Source organism: Rhinoraja longicauda, chromosome 7, assembly GCF_053455715.1.
Source record: "Rhinoraja longicauda isolate Sanriku21f chromosome 7, sRhiLon1.1, whole genome shotgun sequence".
In the NCBI taxonomy this organism is placed as follows: domain Eukaryota; kingdom Metazoa; phylum Chordata; class Chondrichthyes; order Rajiformes; family Arhynchobatidae; genus Rhinoraja; species Rhinoraja longicauda.
In genome coordinates, this window is record NC_135959.1 from 73,820,025 (window position 1) to 73,847,305 (window position 27,281).

The 27,281-nt window shown below is 43.1% G+C and overlaps 1 protein-coding gene across 5 annotated transcripts in view; it reads right to left on the reverse strand.

Annotated features, from left to right (window-relative positions):
- The window catches only part of LOC144595389 (F-box-like/WD repeat-containing protein TBL1X), a 297,826-nt gene that overhangs the window by 131,848 nt on the left and 138,697 nt on the right, over window positions 1-27,281 (reverse strand). The gene's annotated exons all lie outside the window — the stretch shown is intronic.

Here is a 27,281-nt window from a genome sequence, read left to right on the forward strand (position 1 = left end):
AGTTGGAGTGAATGCACAGTATCTTTTACCTAGTGTACGGTAGGGAAATCACGAAGCAGAGGACAGAGGTTTAAGGTGAGAGGGGAAAGATTTTATAGCAATCCAAGGGGCAGCCTGTTTCCACACAGACGGAGGTGGGTATATGGTACACCAGAGGAGGTAATTGAGGCATGTACTATAGCAACATTTGGACAGTTAGATGGACATATTTGCTCGCATTTGGTCCTTTCAACCTTTCCGTTAGAGAGATATGGGCCAAATGTGGGCAAATGGGGCAGCTTGGTCAGTATGGATGAGTTAAAGGCCAGTCCCAGTTATGCCAATTTTAAGGCGACTGTCAAAGTCGTAGCAGATCGCTAATTTTTTTTAAAAAAATTTACCCTATGACAATGTCTACGACAATGACCACGACAACCTACCCCCTAGGCGATGGCAAGATGCTGACAACCGGCGACCCAGTCTTCGCGACCTAGGATGTCCACTACGACAGGGACTACGACAAGCTATGACAACTGACGTCAACCTGCACTTACTACAACTCCGAACTAGGCAGCGTACCATGGCAGAATGACATGATCTGAAGACCAGCAGCAAACAGCCCAGTCCACAAGCAGAGGTCCGCCACTCCAGGAAGAGAGCCCCAAAAGACCACAACCCAAGCCCCTTTTCAGTGCCCCCCCCCCCCCACACCCTCCCAAAGGAGTTTATTTTTCTATGCAGTGCATTGGTTGTGTTGGTTTTGTTTCAATGATCGAAATAAATGAAAAGAGTTTGCCTTTCAATGCAGTGAATTGCTTGTCTTTGTGCTTGCTTCATTGATCTAAATAAATGAAAAGAGTTCTCTTTTAAATGCAGTGCAATGCCTGTGCCAGTGTTTATTTCATTGGTCAAAATAAATTAAACTAGAATATTTGAAAGTACTTAGAAATGCAATAACTTCAGACTCTAATTTTTTTTTTTAATGTCCAAAATCTACTTTATCTACAAACTATATTCCTATGAAAGGTGGATAATTACATGCAAAAATAACTACATTAAAAATAAACTTCAAACAATTACAAAATCTATCTAAAATCTATCTTGGCGGACCTTGCTGTCGGTATGGTCAGGTGCCCGCCCCCCTCTGACAGCATCGTGGTCTCCGCCCCCATTCCACAGCTGGCTGTTGCAGCTGAACTTCTGTGGACGGGTTTTGACAGTTCCTGTCGCAACTTGTCTTCACCTGATCCCGGTACCTGTCGCCGGTTGACGTTGGTAGTCGCCAATGAAATTCATCCGTCCTCAGTATCGGCGACAACCTACCACACCTGGCGACAACACGCGACAGCGCCCACGACAAGCTACGATCATTGGCGTCAAGCCAGCTGTCGCCAAAAAATATCAAACCGAATCAATTTTCCGCGACGATCCGAAATCTGCTACGACTCATTAGAGACTACTCACGATCATGCCTGCAATACCCTGGCGAACGTGCGGTGACAGCCTAGTCGCTAGCAGTCGCCTTAAAAATTGCCTAACTGGGATAGGCCCTTTAGGCTGAAGGGCTTGTTTCCATGTGGTATGACTCTAAATATTGTGTACAGTTCTTGTGTACAGAGCTAAATAGAGCTCTTAACGATAGCGGAGTCAGGGGGTATGGGGAGAAGGCAGGAACGGGATACTGACTGAGAATGATCAGCCATGATCACATTGAATGGTGATGCTGACTTGAAGGGCCGAAGGGCCGAATGGCCTCCTCCTGCACCTATTATCTATTGTCCATAACTGTTGCCCACCCCGAGTATTCCCTGCATGTCCATTGTATTTCAATGTTAACATCATTCCTTTCATCCTATTTTCAGATTCTCTTTTCTATTCTATCAAGGTTCCTATCAAATCTCATTAATTTCACTGCTCTCTATCAACCGTTTCTTGCCACAAGGCATCTCGCTAATTTTTCCCTTTTTTCCCACCTCTCAGAATGTTACTCAACTATCAGAAGAATCTGCTCTTGTAAAGATGATTACAAAAGCAAATGGTCCCCTGCAATTCCAGTACAGGGCTGAGTCTGCGTTTATACATCAGCATCAAAGTAAAGAGGAAACCTGGAGTTAAATTGCAACTCTAACAGGAGAAATTTCCCAGTTCCGCACAATAGTGATCAATTAACTGATCCATCCAAATAACCTGGCCTTGCATTTTAAGCCACAGTAAATTTGCATGGCTTTTACACTGAATATTCAAATTATTTACATTGTTCTATTATTCATATTCCATCTCCTGAAATATGTCATTGTAATTATGTTTCTTTACACTGTTATTAATCATGTAATAAGGTTTTGACTGACCAACTAAATTATTCCATTAAGTTGAACTGATTTACAGTATGTACACAGATTTTAAATGATTATAGGCTAGCAATGAATGTTGCAATATTAGCAGGCAAAAACTTTGCGATTTTATGGCATCCCCGTTATTTTAATGGATTTAAGCCATAAGTGGTTTGGCATCCACAAAACATTCAGCCGGAACTACGACCATCTATATTCAGATCCAATCAAATAACCTTGAACTCAACAGAAAGTAATCTCAACTACGAGACTTATCTTTAGACTGCAAACACATTTGCATGTTAAATGTAACACCACAGTTATAAATATATTTTGTTCCATTTTTGTACCATCTACACATAGGTTGGCACATGCACCAACACCACAGCTACACAAGTAGGCCAAAGGATGTGGGCTCCACGATGAACAGCTAATCCACTGACCTTTTAAGACGTCTCTCTCTTTTTCAAGAGTTAAATAGGGAGTGTGCTGGATGGAAAGAGCCAAGTATGCTGACATTATCCCACCACAGTGTTGATTCCACACCATCCTTCTCAACAACCTTCATTGTCAGAACACTCATTTAAACCTGCACTAATTTAAACCTACAAGAGATAGACACAAAATGCTGGAGTAACTCAGTAGGTCAGGCAGCATCTATGGAGAAAAGGAATAGGTGTTGTTTCAGGTTGAGACCCTTCTTGAGACTGAGCCAAAGGAAGGGGAAACCAAAGATATGAATAGGTACTGATGTCGTGTTTCTTAAGTTCTAGGAGCAGAATAAGGCCATTTAACCCATCAAATCTACTCCACCATTCAATCATGGCTGATTTTTCCCGATTAGCTCATTCTCCTGCCTTCGCCCCAAAATCTGACACCCTTACTACTTAAGAATCTGTCAATCTCCCTTAAAAATATCCATTGACTTGGCCTCCACAGTGGTCTGGGTCTACTCCAAGATTCACCACTCTGACTAAAGAAATTCCTTCTTATCTCCTTTCTAAAGGTAGTCCTTTTATTCTGAGGCTATGGCCTCTGGTCCTAGACTCTCCCACTAGTGGAAACATCCTCTCCACATTCACTCTATCCAAGCCTCTCACTTTTCGGTAAGTTTCTATGAGGTCCCACCTCATCCTTCTAAACTCCAGCGAGTACAGGCCCAGTGCCTTCAAACACTCAATTGTTAACCCAATCATTCCTAGGATCATTCGTGGAAACCTCCATTGGACCTTCTCCAATGCCAGCACATCCTCCCTCAGATATGAGACCCAAAACTGCTCAGAAATACATGGGGATTGAGGATCTAGTGGATCTACAGGTCCCTGGTGAGACCACACCTGGAGTATTGTGCGCAGTTTTGGTCTCTTAATTTGAGGAAGGATATTCTTGCTATTGAGGGAGTGCAGCTTAGGTTCACCAGGTTAATTCCCGGGATGGCGGGACTAACATATGATGAAAGAATGGGCCGACTGGGCTTGTATTCACTGGAATTCAGGGTGAGATGGGATCTAAAAGATACAGAAAAAAATCTTGGACGGGCTAGATGCAGGAAAAAAATTCCCGATGCTGGTGGAGAACCAGGGGGTCACAATTTAAGAATAAGGGCTAGGCCATTTAGAAATGAGACGAGGAGAAACTTTTTCACCCAGAGTTGTGAATCTGTGGAATTGTTGACCACAGAAGGCAAAGGAAGCCAATTCATTGGACGTTTTCAAGAGAGTTAGATTTAGCTCTTAGGGCTAATGGAATCAAAGGATATGGGGGGAAAAGCAGGAACGGGGTACTGATTTTGGATGATCAACCATGATCATATTGAATGGCGGTGCTGGCTCGAAGGGCTGAATGGCCTACTCCTGCACCTACTTTCTATGTTTCTATGAGGGGTGATTTTATGAAGTGAATAAAATCCTGAGAGGCATCGACTGGGTCAATGGGTGGAGCCTTTTACCCCCAGAGTAGGGGAATCAAGAACCAGAGGACATAAGTTTAAGGTGAGGGGAGAAAGATTTAACTTTTTTTTAATGCAAGGGTGGTGGGTATATGGAACGAACTGCCAGAGGAGGTAGTTGAGGTAGGTACTATCACAATATTTAAAAGACATCAGGACAGGTACATAGATAGGGTAGGTTTAAGGGGATATGGGGCAAATGCAGGCAGGTGGGTCTAGTGTAGAAGGGCCATATCAGTCAGTGTGGGCAAATTGGTCTGAAGGCCCCGTTTCTGCCGTAAGACTCTAGATATCTTTGTGATCTTTAAACCTGAAACATACATTTTTACAATTCGTGAGTCATGCTTTCTGTCGTGATAAAAAAGACAAAATTATCTTGTCTGCACCCATTTTGTTTGACTGAGAAGCAGATCTATCTGTCCCAAGGACTTCATAGATCACATATTCCCCTTTCAACAACACTCTTGCCAAATGCAGCCGGCAGTATTTATAAGAACATCTTTTCTCCAAACACCTACTTATTCCACAGCCATTTTCTATTGTCAGTTTTGACGGTGACAGTTGCCAAACCATTAATTCCTCGGAAAAAAAATCACAGGCAAGCCAATTCTATCTTCAGCAGACGTTAATGGAAAAACACTAACACGCTGGATAACAATCACGAGAGTGGCTAATTTCTCCACTCCTTGGTCAGGGTCAATGAAACATACTGCTGCATCAGCAAAGACCAGAAAATTAGTCTGACAAGTGCCTTGTCATTAGAAACTGGGAAACATTCACAGGGAATTCCCTCACATTGGTTGCCATTCCTTTCTTTATTGAGGTCTTCAGAGGGAGTAGATGTGAAAGTGGGATAACATGGAACTAGTCTGAACAGGCGATGGTTGCCATGAACTCAGTGGGCCTGTTTCCATGCTGTATCTGCAAAAGTTGAAAATTGAAATTGAAACCACTGTTCACGCTAGTTTTGCTCCCTTGCCTCCTTCTACCACTTCCCCACAATACCATATTTTCACACTCAAAGACGATTATCCAAATATCTACAATTGTTGTGGGCAGTTTGCTGTGCTGCATGCAATCCATGTAACTACATGGATAGGACATAAAGTATAAGAAAATAACTGCAGATGCTGGTACAAATCGAAGGTATTTATTCATAAAATGGAGAGAAGGAATGGATATCCATTTTATTAATTTCTCCATGTCTTAGCACTTCAAAGACAAGGGTTACTATAGCTGTCCAATAAATGCAGAAGGGTCAGAAACTGTCCCTTTGGCCTATCTCATCCATGCCGACCGAGATTCACGATCTAAGATAGTCCCAGTGGGGAATTACAATCCAAAACATTTAGTACAATTAGGAGTTGGAGGACTGAGTTTTAAAGGAACTGTGGCTTCAACATTACAAATCATTTGTGGATCAGAGGAGAAATGACTTCAACAGCATCACAAATGCTATTTATTGAGAACATCGTTCACACTGCCTGTACCAAACGGAATACATGGGTGCACCATATACACTGTATGTTCAAACAGAATAAATGGGTGCAGCATGTACACGGCATGTTCTGAACAGAATACACGGGTGCAGCACGTACACTACATGTTCCAAACAGAATACACGGGTGCAGCACGTACACTACATATTCCAAACAGAATACACGGGTGCAGCGTGTACACTACATGTTATGAACAGAATACACGGGTGCAGCGTGTACACTACATGTTCCAAACAGAATACATGGGTGCAGCACGTACACTACATGTTCTGAACAGAATATACGCGTGCAGCGCGTACACTGCATGTTCTGAACAGAATACACGCGTGCAGCGCGTACACTGCATGTTCTGAACAGAATACACGGGTGCAGCGCGCACACGGCATGTTCTAAACAGAATAAACGAGTGCACATTAATCCAGCTTTTGTTACTGCCACTACTGTCACCCTACTGCCCTCCACAGCTTTTTAAATATTGTTCGGAATCCTCCCCCCCCCCCATCCCCAATTCCACAAACCAGCAACAACAGGCGTACAATATTTCGTCAGAGGCACATGATCTACTTATGTATCTACACATTCAGCGAATGAGAAAATGAGAGGAGGCCCATAAAGTGAGTGGAAGAGGTGAAAGGTTGGGGTTGGTGAGCTAAGATGGTAAGCTGCAAGATCTCAATCTATTTCCTTTGTTGCTACCCCGGTTAATAATACCTCGACATGATGCCAGTGTCTGCCCCATGGAATCCCACTCAATTGAGAGAGGAAGCTTATCTGTGCACACTGATGACGCAAGACTCCAGGGCGGCTGTACATTACAGTTCAATTGCTGAACTAAGAAATCCTGCCACAAACTGCCATCTGCTATAAGCAGAACGACGCCTGCCAAGTGGGTTCCTACGTTTAGCATGAAAGAGCACATATGCAACCAGTTAATCAGCCTGTCTTAAAACCTATTCCTGAGTTGGATTTTTAATACTGTATTTCTAAATCATTTTAACGAGATGTTACCATAGCACTAGGAACAGCCACACTGAATACTATAGCACTCATTTAAAGCATCCCATTTCATTCAGAAATAGTACACAATGGTTCAGTCTCATTGTATATTTAAATTTGTATGATATTTAATCATTCGACAAATCTAATGTAACTTCAAAACAGTGATGTCAAATGAAAGGTACCCACCGAAGTTTAATAATAATTTAATGAATGCAGCTGTTGCTTATTCATGTTACAGCAACAGATGTGGCAGGTTCCAAATGCAAGTTTGGATAGAAAAAATCTTTGTTTGCAATTTTATTTAGCCAAGGTGGTTATCAGACAGAATGAGCTCTGAAATGGACCTGGGAAATGATCAGACTGGACTGCCAGAACAGGGAACAATAAGTAAAATGTTATTACAGGGATTTGTATTTGTAGAGCATGAAAACCAAAGTTATATTGCTGCCTTGCATGGTCTTGTTTCTATTACTAGTCATTTCTTCCACTCTTTCCTTCCAAACTTCTAGGAAACCTCTAAGATGGAATAGAGTCTGAAGAAGATTCTCGACTAGAAACATCACCTATTCCTTTTCTCCAGAGATGCTGCCTGGCCCAATGAGTTACTCCAGCACTAAGTGTCTACTTTCAAATAAAAGGTGTCCTTTATGACACATCTAGTCATTTATCATTTTTATAACAGATCCATTTACTTTGTTAGAATTGTGTAATTAAAGAGATGTATAGTTTGCCATGCCTGCACTACTCTGCATTAGAGTAGATCGTAAATATATGTGCAAGGTGCCAAACATAATTGGCATTTGCAAAGTTAGACATCCTTTGCCACATTTTGAAGTCTTACTACCTGTAATGAATAACTAAATAAAGGCGCAATGAAATGTTTGAATTTGATCATACAAATTCCCCTTCTTCTATACATATCCCCGTGCAGTTCGGTAAGAATATGGAAGAACCATTTTCCCACAGTCTGTAAGGCGGGCAGAGAATGAGTTAAAGGACCATATGTACGTCAAATAACTTATCCAAAAAACCACGCGGGCTATCACGCCTTGTGCCTGAAGTGGTCACACACCACAGCCATTACTCAAAATTAGTAAATGTTAATTACATGGTCTTCTCATTAATGTCAGGCAGGAGATTCAGTCAGTGAAAAGCGATGTACAATAATGATATCAAGAACTCCTCCATTTCAGCCGCTGCTCCACCAGCTGTGTAAAGTTGATCGCTGGTTGCTTCAAGGACACGGTGGAAATGTAAACCATCACCATTTTAAACTCTGCAGAGCCAATTGATATTTCACAATATTTACTAGAAATCGATGCCTTCCAACATTTACACCAACCCATGCCAAACACAAAAACATCCTTCTGATACCTTTCAACTGTTTTATGTTCAACTTTCTGTAAAAAGGTATCGACTTCATAGCAGACACCAAAATAATGCAAACATAAAATCTTCATGTTAACAAAAGCTCCTTGGGGAAAGAGGGCGTGCAGGTTCAGATCTCAGCTGAGGATGAACCTCATTACAGCATTGATAAGCTTGCAATTTGCCTTCATCTCTCACACATTTCAACAATCACATCATGTTCCCATGTAAACGAACAATTGATTCACAGATATTACAGATCTGGAGATCAAAATTTCCAAATCTGTCCAGTAAAATAAAAATGTCTCCCGAGATATCAAAATGTGAAATAAGGAATTGAAATAAGGAATTTAAGGAATAAGGCATGCTGTAATCATTTTAAGCATCAACATTCTGCGATGAGTTGCTTTATATTTGTAAAAAATGAGTAGGTATGCGTCAGATAAATTATGTGCTTATCTAAAATGTGTTTGAGAAGGTGTTCCAGTTGTGGTCAAATACATGGGACACACTAATAACAATTTCAGGTGCTGCATTTTGGGAAGTCAAACCAGGGCAGGACCTTCACAGTGAATGGAAGGACCCTGGGGATTGGTGTAGAATAGAAGGATCTGGGAGCACTGGTACACAGTTCCCTGAATGTGACATCGCAGGCAAGTAAAGTAATCAAGGAGGCATTTAGCACGCTGACCTATATCAGTCAGGGAATTGAGTACAGAAATTTGACAATATGTTGCAGTTGAAGAACATATGGGATGAGCCGCACTGGGGAGCAGTGCACAGTTTTGGTCACCCTGCTTCGAAAAATGCCATTAAGCTATAAGGAGTCAGAGAAGATTCACGAGGATGTTGCCAGTACTCAAGGGCCTGTGAATGATTGGGCAGGCTAAGACTTTCGTCCTTGGAGGGCAGGAGGCCGAGGGATGATCTGATAGAAGGGGAAACTTTTCCCTTGTTGGGTATATGGAGTGAGCAGCCGGAGCAGGTAGTTGAGGCAATAAGATTGTTACTGATCTTGCTTCGTGGATCTGCTGATCAGCCAGGTCTTCAAACGCAAGGCATTCCAGGTGATGCTGTGATTCACTTGTATGAATTCCAATTTACTTTTGTTCAAGAGTTAATGGTCCACTCTACATTGGAAAAAGCAAATGCAGATTCGGTGTCCACTTTGTAAAACATCTCCATTCAGTCGGCAAGGTTGACTGAGCATCCGGTTGCCTCCAGAAACAACATCTCACCTTCTAGCTAGAGCCTGCTCCCCTCAGTAATGAATTCAACAATTTCATGTGACCAACTTTTCCCTTGTCAGCACCAGTCAATTTGATCCAAGATCATCCACCTGTGACATGAGCTTAGTTTTTCTCTCTCTTCACTGACGCAAAGTGCTGAGTGCCCAGTGACATTATGCATCTCCAGCTGTTTAACAGAAGTTTGCTCTTCTGTCCTCGGTCATCTCCCTATGTTCACCTCCTCTAGTCAAATTACTGATTAATTAATCATCTTCTCTTCGAAGCTTTCATATCACCTGTATGATCTTAGTCTCCGTCCTATCAAACGTTCCCTTTTATTCTATCCATCACTAGCTGTTTCTGCATTTTGAAATATATTTACTCTCACTTAACCTGTTCTAATGAAATGTCATTGACATGAAATGTTAACTCTTGTTTCTACCTCTGTAAAAGTACTTAAACATTTTCTGTAGTTAGTCCTGTACATTTACCGCCAAGATTAGGGCATGCAAGAATATCTGCAAGAATCTGAAGGAATCCGATGTGAAACGTCACCTATCCATGTTCAAAAAAGGAAAGGGTTTTGTGTAGTCTTTACCAACTTCATACAAAGACCTTTAGACCAGTACATTTGCAGTTTACCAGTGCAGCTGCCTTGTAAATCCGCTTGCCCCCATGGGGAGTGGGCTGCACAACACACTGAATGGTTGGTGCCACAGAGGCGTCCAGAGAGGACCCGGCGGCGATAGTGGAGAGGTCAGTGCGGAGGTCGATGATGGCGCCGACTGACGGACGAGGACGGACACTTGGAGGCGAGGACACCGCTGCCGAGGGAAAGAATAAAGGAGGACCCGGCATGGGGGGACCGCTGTGAGGGAGGGGGAAGAGCAACGGGGACCTGGCGTAGGGGGGACTGCCGTGAGGGAGGGAGGGGGGATTTGTAACTTTGCAAGCGCCCTTTATGGGTGACTATTTGCATTCCTTGGGCTTGCAGGCAAAGGATTTCACTGTGACTTGTCACATGTGACAATAAAATATTCAATTCAAGTGCAGCCTTTCTGGGTCATGCCACTCATCACTCTTGAGATGGTCAAGAGTGACAAAGGGTCAGAGATCAGGAGATTTCCATCACCACAAATGTCCAAGTTAACGTCACCAAGGTGTTTCACTGCGGTTTCTGTCAGTGTTATCAGGAAACCAGTCACACATTTACCAAATATTTGGGTTCAGAGAGAAGGGGTTGCAAGAAAGAAAATTAGAGCTAGTTTAACAGGAATCAGCTGTTTTACAAACATGTAATAAATAGAAAAGGCCAATAGACAATAGGTGCAGGAGGAGGCCATTTGACCCTTTGAGCCAGCACCACCATTCAATGTGATCATGGCTGATCATTCTCAATCAGTACCCCGTTCCTGCCTTCTCCCCATACCCCCTGACTCCGCTATCCTTAAGAGCTCTATCTAGCTCTCTCTTGAATGCAGTCAGAGAATTAGCCTCCACTGCCTTCTGAGGCAGAGAATTCCACAGATTTACAACTCTCTTCCTTATCTCCGTTCTAAATGGCATACCCCTTATTCTTAAACTGTGGCCCCTGGTTCTGGACTCCCACAAACATTGGGAACATGTTTCCTGCCTCTAACGTGTCCAACCCCTTAATAATCTTATATGTTTCGATAAGATCTCCTCTCATCCTTCTAAATTCCAGTGTGTACAAGCCGAGTCGCTCCAGTCTTTCAACATATGACAGTCCCGCCATTCCAGGAATTAACCTAGTAAACCTATGTGTTGCATGCCCTCAATAGCAAGAATATCCTTCCTCAAATTTGGTGACCAAAACTGCACACAGTACTCCAGGTGTGGTCTCACTAGGGCCTGTACAACTGCAGAAGGACCTCTTTGCTCCTATACTCAGCTCCTCTTGTTATGAAGGCCAACATTCCATTGGCTTTCTTCACTGCCTGCTGTACATGCATGCTTCCTTTCAGTGACTGATGCACTAGGACACCCAGATCTCATTGTACGTCCCCTTTTCCTAACTTGACACCATTCAGATAATAATCTGCCTTCCTATTCTTACCACCAAAGTGGATAACCTCACATTTATCCACATTAAACTGCATCTGCCATGCATCCACCCACTCACACAACCTGTCCAAGTCACCCTGCAACCTCATAGCATCTTCCTCACAGTTCACACTACCACCCAGCTTTGTATCATCTGCAAATTTGCTAATGGTACTTTTAATCCCTTCATCCAAGTCATTAATATATATTGTAAATAGCTGCGGTCCCAGCACCGAGCCTTGCGATACCCCACTAGTCACTGCCTGCCATTCTGAAAGGGACCCATTTATCCCTACTCTTTACTTTCTGTCTGTCAACCAATTTTCTATCCATGTCAGTACCCTACCCCAATACCATGTGCTCTAATTTTGCCCACTAATCTCCCCGGTGCGGCTCGGCCGCGGGGCCTTCCATCGCCCGGTGCGGCTCGGCCGCGGGGCCTTCCATCGCCCGGTGCAGCGCGGCCGCGGGACACCATTCTGCTTTAGTTAAACATTTTGTTCAAGATGGCCGCGCCGTTGTGTTTGGCTGCCTGCCACTGTATGTTTCTTTTTTTTCCTAATCAGATGTGCAGCACTTTGGTCAACGTGGGTTGTTTTTAAATGTGCTATACAAATAAAATTGACTTGACTTGACTTGACTATGTGGGACCTTGTTGAAGGCTTTCTGAAAGTCGAGGTACACCACATCCACCGGCTCTCCCCTGTCAATTTTCTTAGTTACATCCTCAAATAATTCCAGAAGATTAGTGAAGCATGATTTCCCCTTCGTAAATCCATGCTGACTCGGAATGATCCAGTTACTGCTATCCAAATGCTCCACAATTTCGTCTTTTATAATTGACTCCAGCATCTTCCCCACCACTGATGTCAGACTAACTGGTCTATAATCTCCCGTTTTCTCTCTTCCCCCCCCTTTCTTCCCTTTCTTAAAAAGAGAAAAACACACGATAGAGCTAAAGATTAGCGTTATAATTTGTAACACGTTCTATGTAAATGCAGATGTGTGCACACATGCACGTGCATATACAGACAGACACAGACACCAGCCAGCAGTCTTTCATTTTAACTTTTAACTTGGACTCCATCCAGGACAGTGTGCGAAATTGAACAATAAAGGCTTGATAAATGCTTAGTCAACTCCATGGCAACTGTAAGATTGTTTTGTACACAGCACAGTGCCACAAGTTAGAGTTGTGAATTCTTCCCTATGCATTTCATGTTGCTTTGTTACCTCAGCATTACTGATATTTTGAGGTTTACATTCTGCATTAAGTTTGTTGATAGCATGCACTGTTGATGACAGGAAATAACTATCATTGCCAGCTGCGTTCCTTGTGACCTTTTGCTTACTAATTTAAGACAAACATCTTGCTGCTGCTACAGTTTAACAGGAAGCAGTTATTTTACAAATATGCTGTAAGGTGAAATGCAAATGAACAAGCTGTTGTGGTTGGAGACACAGTAACGTCTTTCAGATCAGTGGATCATCCCATCCTCCACACCGCCTTTCTGCCCTTCCCCCACCATCTGTCACAGTTTTACTACACAGAAAAGCTTGTGGTTTTCCCTTGATACCAATAGGGAGTAAATGTCTGTTGTTTTTACTACTAGCGCTGTATATTGCCAACCCCAGCACTAAAAGCCTACCGTAGTGCCCCAGTGCAATCCAAATACGGAGGCCATTTCTTGGATAGAAATGCCACTGTTCACCAAGAACCGAGGTGGGAAAATACAACTGAACAATGGACTAAAGATAGACACAAAATACTGCAGTAACTCAGCGGATCAGGCAGCATCTCTGGAGAGAAGGAATGGGTGACGTTTCGGGTCGAGACCCTTCTTCAGACTTTCCTTCCTGAACAATGGACTAGTTGAGTACAAAGATAATGGGATCTAGAGGTATGTTTCTCGAAGTGCTTAATCATTGCAGTACAAGAATAAACAGACACAAAATGAACTACATCACTGAAACAACTGTTATAGTTATTCTGCATTTTGACCTTGATGACAAAGATTAAGAAAAACTGACTATTTAGCACTAAACCATATATCAGGGATGGTTAAGGATAAATAACACGATCGTGAGAAACTGCAGATGCTGGAATCTTGAGCTAAACACAAAATAGAGATCAGGCAGCAGCTGTGGAGGGAATGGACAGACGACGGTTTGGGTCAGGACCATTCTTTGGACTGATGGAGTAAGGCAGAGAAAGCTGGAAAAGGGAGGTGGGGATGGGATAAAACCTGGCGAACAGTTTCTATCAACGACTTGGATGTTTCTTTTTGTTTGGTGTTGGTTTATGATTGTGTGTGTTATTGCTTATTTTTATTGCTCTTATTGTTGGACTGTGAGTAATCTGTCATTTCACTGCACATTTATGTGTATTTGACAAATAACATTGACTATTGACTACATGGCCATTTGGCAAGTTTGCAGATGACACAAAAGTTGGTGGTATAGATAGGGAAGGTGGTTGTCAAAGGTTACAGCAAGATCTTGATCAGTTGAGCAATAGTTAATGAGGCAGAAACTATGATAACATTTAAAAGACTTTTGGACAGGTACATGGATAAGAAAGGTTTAGAGGTATATGGGCCAAACACGGGCAAGTGAGACTAATGTAGATGGGCCAAGCAGGCTAAAAAGCCTGTGTCCATGCTGTATGATTGTGACTTAAGTAATAGGATACCAGTGGGGGGAATTAATTGGCAGATGGGTGGAGTAAGTGACAAAGGCGAGAGCAGAAAAGGAGAAAGGTGAAGAGGTGGTGGGGAAATTGCGTGGGTGCAGGGGTATTACTTGAAATTGGAGAATTCAATGTTCACATCATTGGGTTGTAAGCTTGCCAAGCAGAATATGACATGCTGTTCCTCCAGTTTGCATGTGGCCTCACACTGTCAAACAAAACGTGATTTTAAGGAATTAAAAGTCTTGTTGCCATCTTCATTATTTTGTAACAGTGGCTGTTCGGTGTTAGTAAATGGGCTGCAACAGTTAACATCACACAATGACAAAACTGATTAAAACTAATAAAATAAGTTGTTTTATTAACAAAAGAAATAGTTCTGTTAAGTTTTCTTTTCTGGTCTCTTTATAAAACCTGATGGGGCTAGAATTAACAAGCCCAATCACAGCATGGAATCGGAACCATCAACGACAACCCAGAGAGTGCAACAATTTTCATCTGAAATATGTCATTTCAATGGCTTCAACCGTTGCTAACTTTGCGGCCCATTTGGCTGAATAACACTGCTATATCTGAACGCTCAGTTACAGGAGAGCACTGCCACTACCAACTCTGGAAGGAAAATGGCTTTGTCTCGACAGCAAAGTCTGTAAGCTGCTCTGTGTGGGGGAAACACTGAAGTGAATGGGACAGGGCACAACATGGGAATGGGCACAACACAGGAGAGAGCAGACTCCAAGATCCTGCGGCTTTGCACATCCACCACTCAACAGCCTGGTGAGGGCAGTGCACAGCAGCAGTGATGCCTCGGCCTAGTTTGGATTTGGCCTCATTATAACTTTGTTCTAAACATGGACCAAAGACAATAGACAATAGGTGCAGGAGTAGGCCATTCAGCCCTTCGAGCCAGCACCGCCATTCAATGTGATCATGGCTGACCCCTTCAGTACCCCGTTCCTGCCTTCTCCCCATACCCCTGACTCCGCTATCCTTAAGAGCTCTATCTAGCTCTCTTTAAATAATTAAAAAATATAAAACATAAATATAAAAATATAATGACCTTAATTTCAAAGGAAAATGAGCGCACTTGCTCTTGACACCTTCTGACTTCCCAAATAACAACATGGGTCTTAACTGCCAATTGAGGCTCGGGCAACAATAAATGCTAGCAACGCCAGTAATGTCTATCGCCCATTGACAAATAAATTATTTTAAAAGTTTGATGATGTATAGCTTAAACCAAGTGTATATTGAGTTTATTGTTACATGCACAAGTACAGTGAGGTACAGGTACAATGAAACTCCTGCTTGCTGCAGCATCACTGGCAAGTGGACTCAGACAACACACAAAACAAATTATAGATAACATACATCAATCATAGATTCGACAAGAATATGAAAATAAGCAAGACATTAGTGCAAAATACAATTAGAAAACAGGAAGGCCAAATGAAGGTTCATGGTGTTCCATTGCCGAGGTAAGACTAGGGTTGGGCAAGTCAGTTCAAAACCTTGATGGATGGTACAAAGGATGTGGGAAAGTAGCTGTTCCTGAACCTCGTGCTGTGGGACTTTAGCTTCTGTACTTCCTGCTCGGTGGCAGCCGCAAGAAAGGGACATGGCCCGGATGGTGGGGATCCTTGTTGGCAGATGCCGCCTTATTGAGGCAGCGCCTCGTGTAGATGCATTTGATGGAGGGGGGAAGGGGGGCTTTGCCCATGATGGACCAGAGAGAGTGCACAAATGGTGGACTCTTGCATTCCTGTGCGTTGGAAATGGCGTACCAGGTATGATGCAAGCTGTCAGGATTTTTCCTACTTGGATCTGTAGAGGTTTGTTAGAGTATTCAGTGCCATACTAAATTTTTCTGTATGGCAAAAAATTCAGCCATAATTCCAAGAAAGTAGAGATGCTGGTGTCACTTCTTCACGATTGCAATATGCTGGGACTAGGACAGGTCACCCGAGATGTTAATGCCCAGAAATTCGAAGCTGCTGCTTCTCTCCAACTCTGTTCCACCAATTATTTGATTTTAGTAAGACTTTTAATACTGCCTCACATGACCGACTCGCCAGAAATGGCAGCCAGTGGACCCGAGGGAGAGTGGTGCATTGCATTGAAAATTGGCTCAGTTGCAGGAAGCAAAGATTAAGATAATGGTGAATGGATGTTTCTCTTAATCGATGGTTGTTACAAGGAAGCTTCAGAAGAACTCCATATCCTTAGTTTCTGTCATATATAACAGTAATTTAGACAAACACTGGGGACACAATAAAGAAGTTCTCAAGTTATACAAGTGGTGGACTACGAGGAGAAAGCTTTGGATTGCAGGAAGATGGGCATTAGCTTGGCAGAGATATGATCATGGAACTTAACCCAGTGAAGAGTGAAGTAAAGTTTCAGGATGAGGAAGGGAAATTGGGAAACATGAAGAAAATGAAGGACCAGGAGTGTCTTCAAAGGTAGCAAGACAGATCAATAAAGTGATTTAAATGGTTTATGTTATGCTTTTCTTGGCACAGAGGAGATAAGGTAAGACAATTGAGGAGTATAAAATTATGAAAGGCCTCGTAACTCGATTAGCATTCAGGACACATGCACAGGAACAAGACTACTAATGGAATCGGTGCCAACAGGAAACCTGGCATGAATCTCTTCCCCACCATTGCACCAGGAATCTGGCACCAGTGATTATTGTTGAGCTCATTAATATGTTCTCTGTGGAATATTCTAGGTCGGAGAGAGCTATACAGTCAAATAAAGAGAGGGAGACACTCCAAATTCCAACAGATCCAAAAGGTGATGATGAGACAAACTATAAGATGCAGGCTGTCTGTCAACACAAGGAGAAGGTGATGGAGTCCCAGTGTTGGGCATTGCCCGCTCATTAACCTCCCACCATCGACAGGAGAGGTGCTATTTCAAGATGACAGCTGATATCAAAGACCCACACCACCCTGGCCACACTCTCATCTCGCTGCTACCATCAGGAAGGCGATACAGGAATCCAAAAAACGCAACCTCCAGGTTCAACAGCTTCTTCCCAGCAACCATCAGGCTCTTGAACACTACACAACACTAACCACAGCCCACCCAAACACCAACTACAGCCTTGGCATGGGCTGCACCATATTAGTTTTATGGTTTGCACACTACTGTGGTCTGGTTACCTGGTATTACTGTGCTGTGTCACATTGTTACTTTATTGAGCAAGATGAGTTGTGAGCCCCACAGGGTGGAAGAGACAAAGACCTCATGACATGGACAAAGCACTGAAGAGCCGTACACTGCAGGGCTGTGAGTATAGTGCCTGAAGGTGGGGTGAAAAGCTTTATTGACCCGCACAGAAATGCCAAGCAGAATGGCAGTTTCCTCCCATAATTCGTCTCATTCTGTGATTATCTGGATAAATGAAAGACCAACACATCCGAAGGCCAACACTATCAAAGTCCAACAGGTCCACTTGAAACATTACCCCCACCACCAACGGGAAATTCGCATCCTTTAACAGAAACACTGTGACTGCATTGTGCATTGCCTGCAGAATACACTGCAGAAAATCATCAATGCTCCTCCAAGCTTCCCAAAAGTAGCTCACTGATCAGAAGGGAAACAGGCGATGAGCATCATGTCGTCGTCTTTCAAGATCATCCAACATTTCTCATCTCCACAATCTCTGACAATCTGGAGATTTGGGGTTTCCCCTCACATACTTAGCGATATTCACAGCTTGCAAACAATGCCAGTTATTTAATCATGACAGCCAGATTGTGCAAACCTTGCCTAAACACTTCCTATTTTTCCAGGTAACTTGGAACCTCATAACCTGGTGCCAAGACACCAACCTCTTCCTCAATGTCAGCAAGACAAAGGAGATTGTGATTGATTTCAGGAAGCGAGGGTGCACTCCTACAGATATGCTGTAGAAAGTATCTTTATCGAGGTGCATTACAGCTTACTTTGGGTACAGCTCCATCCAAGACCACATGAAATTACAGTGAGTTTTGGACGCAGCCCAGTCCATCAACTAAATCAACCTCCTTTCCACTGAATCCATCCACATTTCACGCTGCCTCAGCCAGGCCACCAGCATAATTGAGGATGAGACTCACCCATGGACATTCCCTCTTCTCCCCTTTCAAATCAGGCAAGAGATACAGACGTTAGAAAACGCTTACCTACAGGTTCAGGAAGTTTCTTCCCAGCTGTTTTCAGAAACTGAATGGTCCTCTCATCAGTTTGAGTGTGACCCTGACCTCACATCCACCTTTGAACAATTTTTAAATCATACTTTATTAAACTTTAATGTTATAACTTTGCACTAAAGGTTGTACCCTTTATATGCTATCTGCACATTATGGACAGCTTGATTGTATTCACGTGGTCTTTTATTTGACTGGATTGCATGCAAACAATAGCTTTTCACTGTACCTCCGTACACATGTCAAGAATATACTAAACTACATTGTTGGGACTCGTGGCTGAAGTAAACTAGCAGGACAGGCCACGATTGGGACAGCTATTATTGAAGCAGTGGCCAACAGTAGGTCTGAAATGATCTAGATATTATATTATCCACACATATAATCATCAACCGCTCGTTTCATTTAACCCTCACCATGCTCACTCTCTTAGGCACAAGCTGTAAATGATGCAAAGATGTTCACCACTATTCCTTGCCTCCTCTACATTACAAGTATGCAGGAAATGCACCCTGGCTCAGCACAAAGATTGTGGAGGTTGATTCCCAGTTACCTGCATTCCACCCCAATGAAATTCTGCAGGCCTCCACCATAAATGCTGCAGCTGATGAGACGGCATTATGTGGGTTCATTGGGACAAGCAGACACTGGTCAAGCTAAACGTAACGCACAGAATTATTGACATATACACCTATCAGCCAAAACATTATGACCATTGACAGGCGAAGTGAATAACATTGATTATCTTGTTACAATGGCACCTGTCAAGGGGTGGGATATATTAGGCAACAAGTGAACAGTCAGTTCTTGAAGTTGATGTGTTGGATGCAGGAGAAGTGGACAGGAGTAAAGTCCTGAGCGACTTTCACAAATTGTTATGGCCAGACGACTGGGTCAGAGCATCTCTGAAACGGCAAGGCTTGTGGGGTGCTCCAGGTCAGCAGTGGTGAGTACCTACCGACAGTGGTCCGAGGAGGGACAAACCACAAACCGGCGACAGGGTGTTGGGCGCCCAAGGCTCATCGATGCGCGAGGGCAACGAAGGCTATCACGTCTGGTCCGAACCGACAGAAGGTCTACTGTGGCACAAGTCACAGAAAATGATAATGTTGGTCACGGGAGGAATGTGTCACAATACACAGTGCATCGCACCCTGCTGCGTATGGGGCTGCACACGGAGGACCAACAGCATATTAGGCAGGTGGTCATAATGTTTTGGCTCATCAGGTCATAATGTTCCTCCCCCCTCGACTCCATCCAAGGACAACACCTGTCCCTTTACCTCCCCCCTCGATTCCATCCAAGGACCTAAACAGTCTTTCCAGGTGAGGTAGAGGTTCACCTACACCTGCTCCAACCTCATCTATTGTATCTGCTGTTCCAGATGTCAACTTCTCTACATGAGCGAGACCAAACGCAGGCTCGGCGATCGTTTCTCTCAACACCTTCGCTCAGTCCACCTTAACCAACCTGATCTCCCGGTGGCTCAGCACTTCAACTCCCCCTCCCAGTCTGACCTTTCTGTCATGGGCCTCCTCCATTGTCATAGTGAGGCCCACCGCAAATTGGAGGAACAGCACCTCATATTTTGCTTGGGCAGCTTACACCCCAGTGGTATGAACATTGATTTCTCTAACTTTAGATAGCTCCTCTGTCCCTCTCTTTCCCCTCCCCCTTCCCAGTTCTCCCACTGTCTTCCTATCTTCAACGACATCCTTTCTTTGTCCCGCCCCCTCCTGACATCAGTCTGAAGAAGGGTCTCGACCCGAAACGTCACCCATTCCTTCTCTCCTGAGATGCTGCCAGGCCCGCTGAGTTACTCCAGCATTTTGTGATGCCTTCGATTTGTACCAGCATCTGCAGTTATTTTCCTTCATAATGTTTTGGCTGATCGGTATACGTAACACGGCACAAGTTAATATGTAATGTTTGTTTTGTAACAGCATATATATTATTCCACTGTGGCCAGGCAATTGCCGTGACGGTCCGCAGTAGAGCGGTGAGGTGTGGTACTATGGTGAATGAGAAATTAAGGTTGTGTTGTGTTCTAGACTAGGTTTGAGCAATAGTTCTTCAGCAGTTTGAGAAAGAGGGCCGCCCCAGTTTGTGTTTTGCAAAAGTGATCAGTAGTTGTTGGAAATGCTTTTTTTATATAAATTGCTTTGCTTTAAACTAGCTCCTTACATCAGCAAGCAGCTAAATTGGCACAGCAGGAAATTTCATCCAAGTAGATAACTTAGTGATTTTTTTTTTTTAAAACACCTATCTCTAGTTTTCAAATTAATTTCCTGATTCACATTTAAAGAATTATTTTCTATTTTCGCAATGTGTGCAGTAAAAATGCATTTCCGAGTGGTCGGTACAAGCGACAAACTAAAATCCTATCCTGGAATGCTCAATGTGAGAAAATGGTCCGTGACTCGTTATTTAATCTTCCTCTTCCGTTTATGGAAAGTAGCCCAACATTCACATGACACTAAACCCAAATGGCGCAGCTGCAATAACACGATAGAATGTGTAGACCCAGCTGAGCGTCATCTGATGTCAATACTAGGATATCAACACAATTGCTCTAACTATCAGCGTGTGAGTATTTGATGACCCTTTACATGGAGTGCCACAGGAAACTGACTGCTGTGTTTATGAAAGTAAACATGGTCTAGTCAGCAAAGAAACCCTAAATTTATCTTGATAGTTTCTAGGGCTGCAAAAGGAAATTGCCTAATACATGTGTGCACTCAAGTTTATCCAAGCACAACACTGGTATCAGGGAAGCAGTTTTTTAAATTAATTTAGACAGCTGCTAAAACATTATTTTCCAGCTCATAATAATCATAATTATATTTTATTAGCCAAGTATGTTTTGCAACATACGAGAAATTTGATTTGCCATACAGTCATACCAATAAAAAGCAACAGGCACACAAAATACAGTCTGCGAAGACTGCCATATTTTATTTGCCACCTATGAAGAGACTCTTGGCTTCTCTACCAAAAAAGATTAGGATTGATATAATGAGAATGACATCAAAATCAAGGACCTCTATGATCAATGTTCTAAGTAATTGCAAAGGTGGAGCAATCCTGTATTTGACATTCCACCATTCTTCAAGGGATAAAAGTCCAGCTCTATGGAAACAGAAGGCAAAAGGCCAGCAGAGAAAGCATGAACTAAGAAGCAGGCAGTGAATGGGGAGAGCAGAAGGAACAGCACTATGCGGATAACGTGGCACACATGGGTTCTTCAGCATTATCTCTAGGTCATCTTCATCCCAAACACCCCAATGAGACAATATCATCTGGCAATAAAGATTCACAGCAAAACCATAGAAAATATAGAACACCCCACTTACATGCGACATCTCTTAGTAAAGGCAGAGATTGGTAGATTGGTGTTAAAACATACCCCCGTCTTTAATGTGCCCACACAGATTTTTGTTAACTGTGGAAAGAGGTATTTGAAGTTCAAGACCTTGGGCCCAGAGCAAAGCACATGGTCTACAGCAGCGGTCTCCAAACTGTGGCCCACGGGAGCTGCGGGTTCTGTGGTAGCGTGGAAACTTTTTGTTTAGCGGCCTATATGAATGGTGGTTTATTGTCACGTGTGCACTGCACAGTGGAATTATTTGAGCACAGATCACACGTGCACGAGTCACCATATTTTGGCGCCGTTTACAAAAAGTCCAAAGTCGGGTCCGTGCGCTGGATATACTGGAACGGCTCCCGATTCAGGCAAGCCCCAGGCTGCTGCAGGGCCTACTCCGTCGTCCTCGACTGGCTCGGCCATTGATCGACGTCCCTCTCCTCGCCCGACCGACCACTTTTGTGTCCCGGGGGAAAGGCCTTCTGCAGCCGACCTTGCAGGCGCTGGAGGCATTACCCCTCTCCTACTGGCCCACTCATCGTCGCTAGCGGCTCCTTCCTCCTCGGTTCTCCGGTCTTCAGGGCCGATCTCGGCAGTTTCCGAACTTATACGTCAGGTAGGCTATCAAGTTGAGGGTTTGTATGAAGCTGCCGACTTAATAATAATTTTTAATTTTAATGATTTCTTCGAGGAGTGCCCACCCGTGAGTCACTGCGACGGTGACACACGTGGTCACTCCACCATTATATCATATGATATGTCTATACTGTCTGCATGCCCACTGGTGGTCACTGTATTTTTTCTGTTTTATAAATAATTGCATACCTACAGTATATATATATATATATATATGTATTCCAATATTTCAATCTCTCTTTAAAAATTGAATATTATTTATTTGTTGCCATATAAACCTCATTAAATTTATAAAACTGCCATTTATTTATTTTTTCCTACGGCCCGCAAAAATATGCCAAATATATAATGTGGCCCTCGTGCTGAAAAGTTTGGAGGCCTCTGGTCCAAAGGGTAGCAATGATTCACCAAAATGCCTCTGAGATCTGGTCCACCTACAGAAGGAATGTTATGACACTGAAAAGATAGCTCAAATGGTATAGCCGCAGAATTGGGCAGACTACGTTGATTGAATGACCAATACTTGTCTCCCCCAAAAAACACACTATTCTGAACTCTGTCACTGAATTTGACTCCGAGCTGCTCAAAATGGAAAAGGAACACTTGGGATGGTGTTGAGAAGTTCAAGACAATGAATTAGCGCACGGAATACATCACCTCACAAACTACCCATCCCCTCTGTCATCTGCCCCTGTGGCTGACCTGAAGCTCCCACAATGGCCTCATCTACCTCCCCAGAACACACTGAACCAGACTGGCAGTGACCCATCTTTGATCTGGAGGGATTGCTTGAGAAGTAAAAGAAGATTTGGCCATTTATTTTTCCACTTTTTTGTACACTGGGTTAGGAATTCAAATACCGCAACTCCCCAGAGGAAATAGATTAATGCATTACCCACTACTAGTTCTAAAATATGAGATTCCAACACACAATTACCAATCAATGTTAGGATTTCTTAAAATCTTGTCTGGATACAAAAGAGTAAAATACTTCATGTGAAGTATCCCTGAGTGGGAAAGAGTGGAAGGGAGAGGAAAAAATCAGCCGGGTTCAATCTACTAACCAGTAATATATGTAATTTTAACAATCTTATTTGTATAGTATTTATGTCACATATTTAAAGTATAAGAAAATAACTGCAGATGCTGGTACAAATCAAAGGTATTTATTCACAAAATGCTGGAGTAACAGCGGGTCAGGCAGCATCTCAGGAGAGGTAGAAGGTAAAAATATTTATTTGAAAATATAAACAAAATAATACTTGCACCATATAGTGGGACAGTTGAACAGATACATTTTAGACTGGTTCTTAAACAAGGAAAAACAAAAAAAAGACAAAGTGAGATAGGGCACGTTGGGGAGTTAATTGTTCAGTAAGACAATTGGAGAGCTTTGATATCTGAAGACAATTAATTGGTTACACTAAATTCGAGAATATGGAGAGCACAGAGACCACTGAAATAAACCCACACAGCATTTTGGGATCTACCCCAGGTTATTAAGAGAAGCAGGAAAGAAGATTGCAGAGTTTTCATGAAGATCTTTGCAACTTCTCTAGCCATAGGCTAGGTCCCAAAAGAATGACGAGTAACCAATTATGCAGGAAAAAAACTGCAGATGCTGGTTTAAATCGAAGGTAGACACAAAAAGCTGGAGTAACTCAGCGGGTCAGGCAGCATCTGGTGAGCCTCATGTCAGTGGTCAGGAAACTATTGGAGAAGGTTCTTTGGGATAGGACTTTCTCCCATTTGTAAGAGTATGCATTAACGATGGAAAGACATCATGGCTTTGTCTACAGAAGGCCGTGTAGAGTATTTTGAGTTGACAAAGGGATCAATGAGGGTAGGGTGGTGGATGTCATCCACATGGATTTTAGTAAGGCAGTTGATAAAAGTCCCTCGTGATAGGTTGATCCACAAGGTTAAGATACACAGGATTCATGCTGATTTGGTCGTATGAATTCAGGACTGGCTATATACACCGATCAGCCAAAACATTATGACCTAATGAGCCAAAACATTATGAACGCCTGCCTAATATGCTGTTGGTCCTCTGTGTGCAGCCCAATAACGCAGCAGGGTGCGATGCACTGTGTATTGTGACACTCACTTGGTCAACGTGGGTTGTTTTTAAATGTGCTATACAAATAAAATTGACTTGACTTGACTTGACATTCCTCCCGTGACCACCAATTACATTTTCTGTGACTTGTGCCACAGTAGACCTTCTGTCAGTTCGTACCAGACGGGATGGCCTTCATTGCCCTCGCGCATCGATGAGCCTTGGACGCCCAACACCCTGTCGCCGGTTTGTCCCTCCTCAGACCACTGTCGGTAGGTACTCACCACTGCTGACCGGGAGCACCACACAAGCCTTGCCGTTTCAGTGATGCTCTGACCCAGTCGTCTGGCCATAACGATTTGGCCCTTGTCAAATTCGCTCAGGTCTTTAGTCCTGTCCATTTCTCCTGCATCCAACACATCAACTTTAAGAACTGTTTGTTCACTTGCTGCCTAATATACCCCACCCCTTGACAGATGCCATTGTAACAAGGTAATCAATGTTATTCACTTCGCCTGTCAGTGGTCATAATGTTTTGGCTGATTGGTGTATATACACACACAAACATTCGTAGACGACAACAAGATCACTACCATTGCAGACTGTGAGGAGGATTGTCAAAGCATAGATCAGCTACAGAAATGGGTGGAGAAATAGCTGATGGAGTTTCATTTGAGCAAGTGCAAGGTGCTGCACTTTGGGAGAGTGAATGTTAGAGGAAGGTATAAGTTTGATGGTTAGGCCCATAAGCATTGATGTGCAGAGAGATCTTGAGGTCCAGATCCAAAGCTCACTGAAACTGGTGACACAAGTAAATAGAGCAGTAAATAAGGCACATGGTTGGCTTGCCTTCATTAGTCAGGGCAATCTGTCTAAGAGGCAGAAAGTCATGACGCAGCTCTGTAAGACTTTGAACATCATTTTAAGTTAAGAGGGGCAATATTTAAAAGGGGTAGGAGGGGCAAGTTGTTTTTATACAGAGGGTGGTGGGTGTCTGGAGTGTGCTGCCAGAGGAGGTAGTGGAGGCGGATACGATAGTGGCATTTAAGGGGCTTTTAAATAGATAAGTTGATACGCAGGGAATGGAGACATGGATCATGTGCAGGCTGAGGAGACTAGTATATCTTGGAATTATATTCGGCCGAAGGGCCTGTTCCTGTTCTGCATTTTTCCATGTTCTATGGGACTGGACGTACGGAAATGCCAAGGGGAGAAGCTTCGGACAAAAGTAACACTGATCTCAATTCTCCCAATATCTAATCTAATTCTGAAGTTTAGCTATTTTAGCAAGGCATAGTTATCAGCAACACAACTGCCAATCATTGAGGTATGCAGAGATACATCGTGGAAACGGGTCCTTCAGCCTTCCGAGTCCACGCCAATCTTCAGCCATCCATTTACACTACTCCACACTGATGCCATTTCTCACTCCCCCAGATTCTACCACACACCGACATGCTCGGGACAGATACGGTGGCCATTTAACCTTATAACTTGCATGTCTCTGGGATGTGGGAGGGAATTTGAGCAGCAGAGAAAATATACCAATCGTTAACTCTAAGTTTAGTTCAGTTTATTGTCACGAGTACCAAGGTACAACAAAAAGCTTTTCATTGCATGCTGACCACTCAGCGGAAAGACTACATGATTATGATTTAGCCGTCCACAGTGCACATATTTAGGATAAAGGGAATTAAGTAAGAAAAGCTACTGTTGGAGTAGAGGTTTAAAAGTGTGGCACGATTGTAATGAATGATTGCAGATCACTCTGGGACCAGCATGCAGAGAGCTGCCTGGCTTGGGTGCCATCTTGTATTGTCAGTAGTTTTACCTATTGTCGGGACTATACACAGTACTTTTAGATATTTCTGAGAAATAACAAATTTGACAAGTTCTCGACTTTTTCAAAAAATGTGTAGGTTACTTGGAACAGTGGTCATATTTCGATATGGGTGACGCAGTAGTACAGTTGCTGCCTTACAGCACCAGTGACCCGGGTTCAATCTGTCTACTGGGTCTGAAGAAGGGTCTCGACCCGAAACGTCACCCATTCCTTCTCTCCTGAGATGCTGCCTCACCTGCTGAGTTACTCCAGCATTTTGTGAATAAATACCTTCGATTTGTACCAGCATCTGCAGTTATTTTCTTAAATATTCTGTCTACTGGTGCTGTCTATATGGAGATTGCACATTTTCCCCACCTACATGGATATTGTTTGGGTGCTCCAGTTTCCTCCCACACTCCAAAGACGTACAGGTTTGTCGGCTAATTGGCTTGGTAAAATTGTAAATTGTCCCTAGTGTGTGTAGGATAGTGTTAGTGTGCAGGGATCGCTGGTCGGCACTGACTCGGTGGGCCAAAGGGCCTTCTTCTGCACTGCATCTCTAAAAACTAAAAATAACTATATAAACTGCCACCCGCAGCCAGGGAGAAACGAGGTTTGGAATAAGGAAAACTCAGCATGTTTATAATCTGAGAGAATTTAATGCTTACATCATGAATGAAGCAATTTGCTCCAAAGAGACAGTATAAGTATAGGTAAATTGAAGTACATCTGAAGTCAATGAAATTCAATGGGGCAAGTTCTTCAATCAATATTGTTGAGCTTGAGAAAGTTGTGGGTATAATGTTCCGTTTTTGCAGTGAGCTTAGCAAAAACGATCAGCGATTCTGGTCGCACAGAGGATTAAAGTTTCAGTTCTGCAAATAAATGCTTGGTCTGCTTTGACCCTTGTGCACAAACAGATGTCCTTGTTACTCTCACAGTGGTGCAGTTTCACAGCTCAGAAACCATGTCGTCAATAGGGCAAGGGGCAAGGCACAGATGTCAGTAAATAATGTCATGTCACTACAATGGGCTCCATTGGATGCCTGCACAATTCAAAGGCTCTTACACTGGGATGCAACCTTGA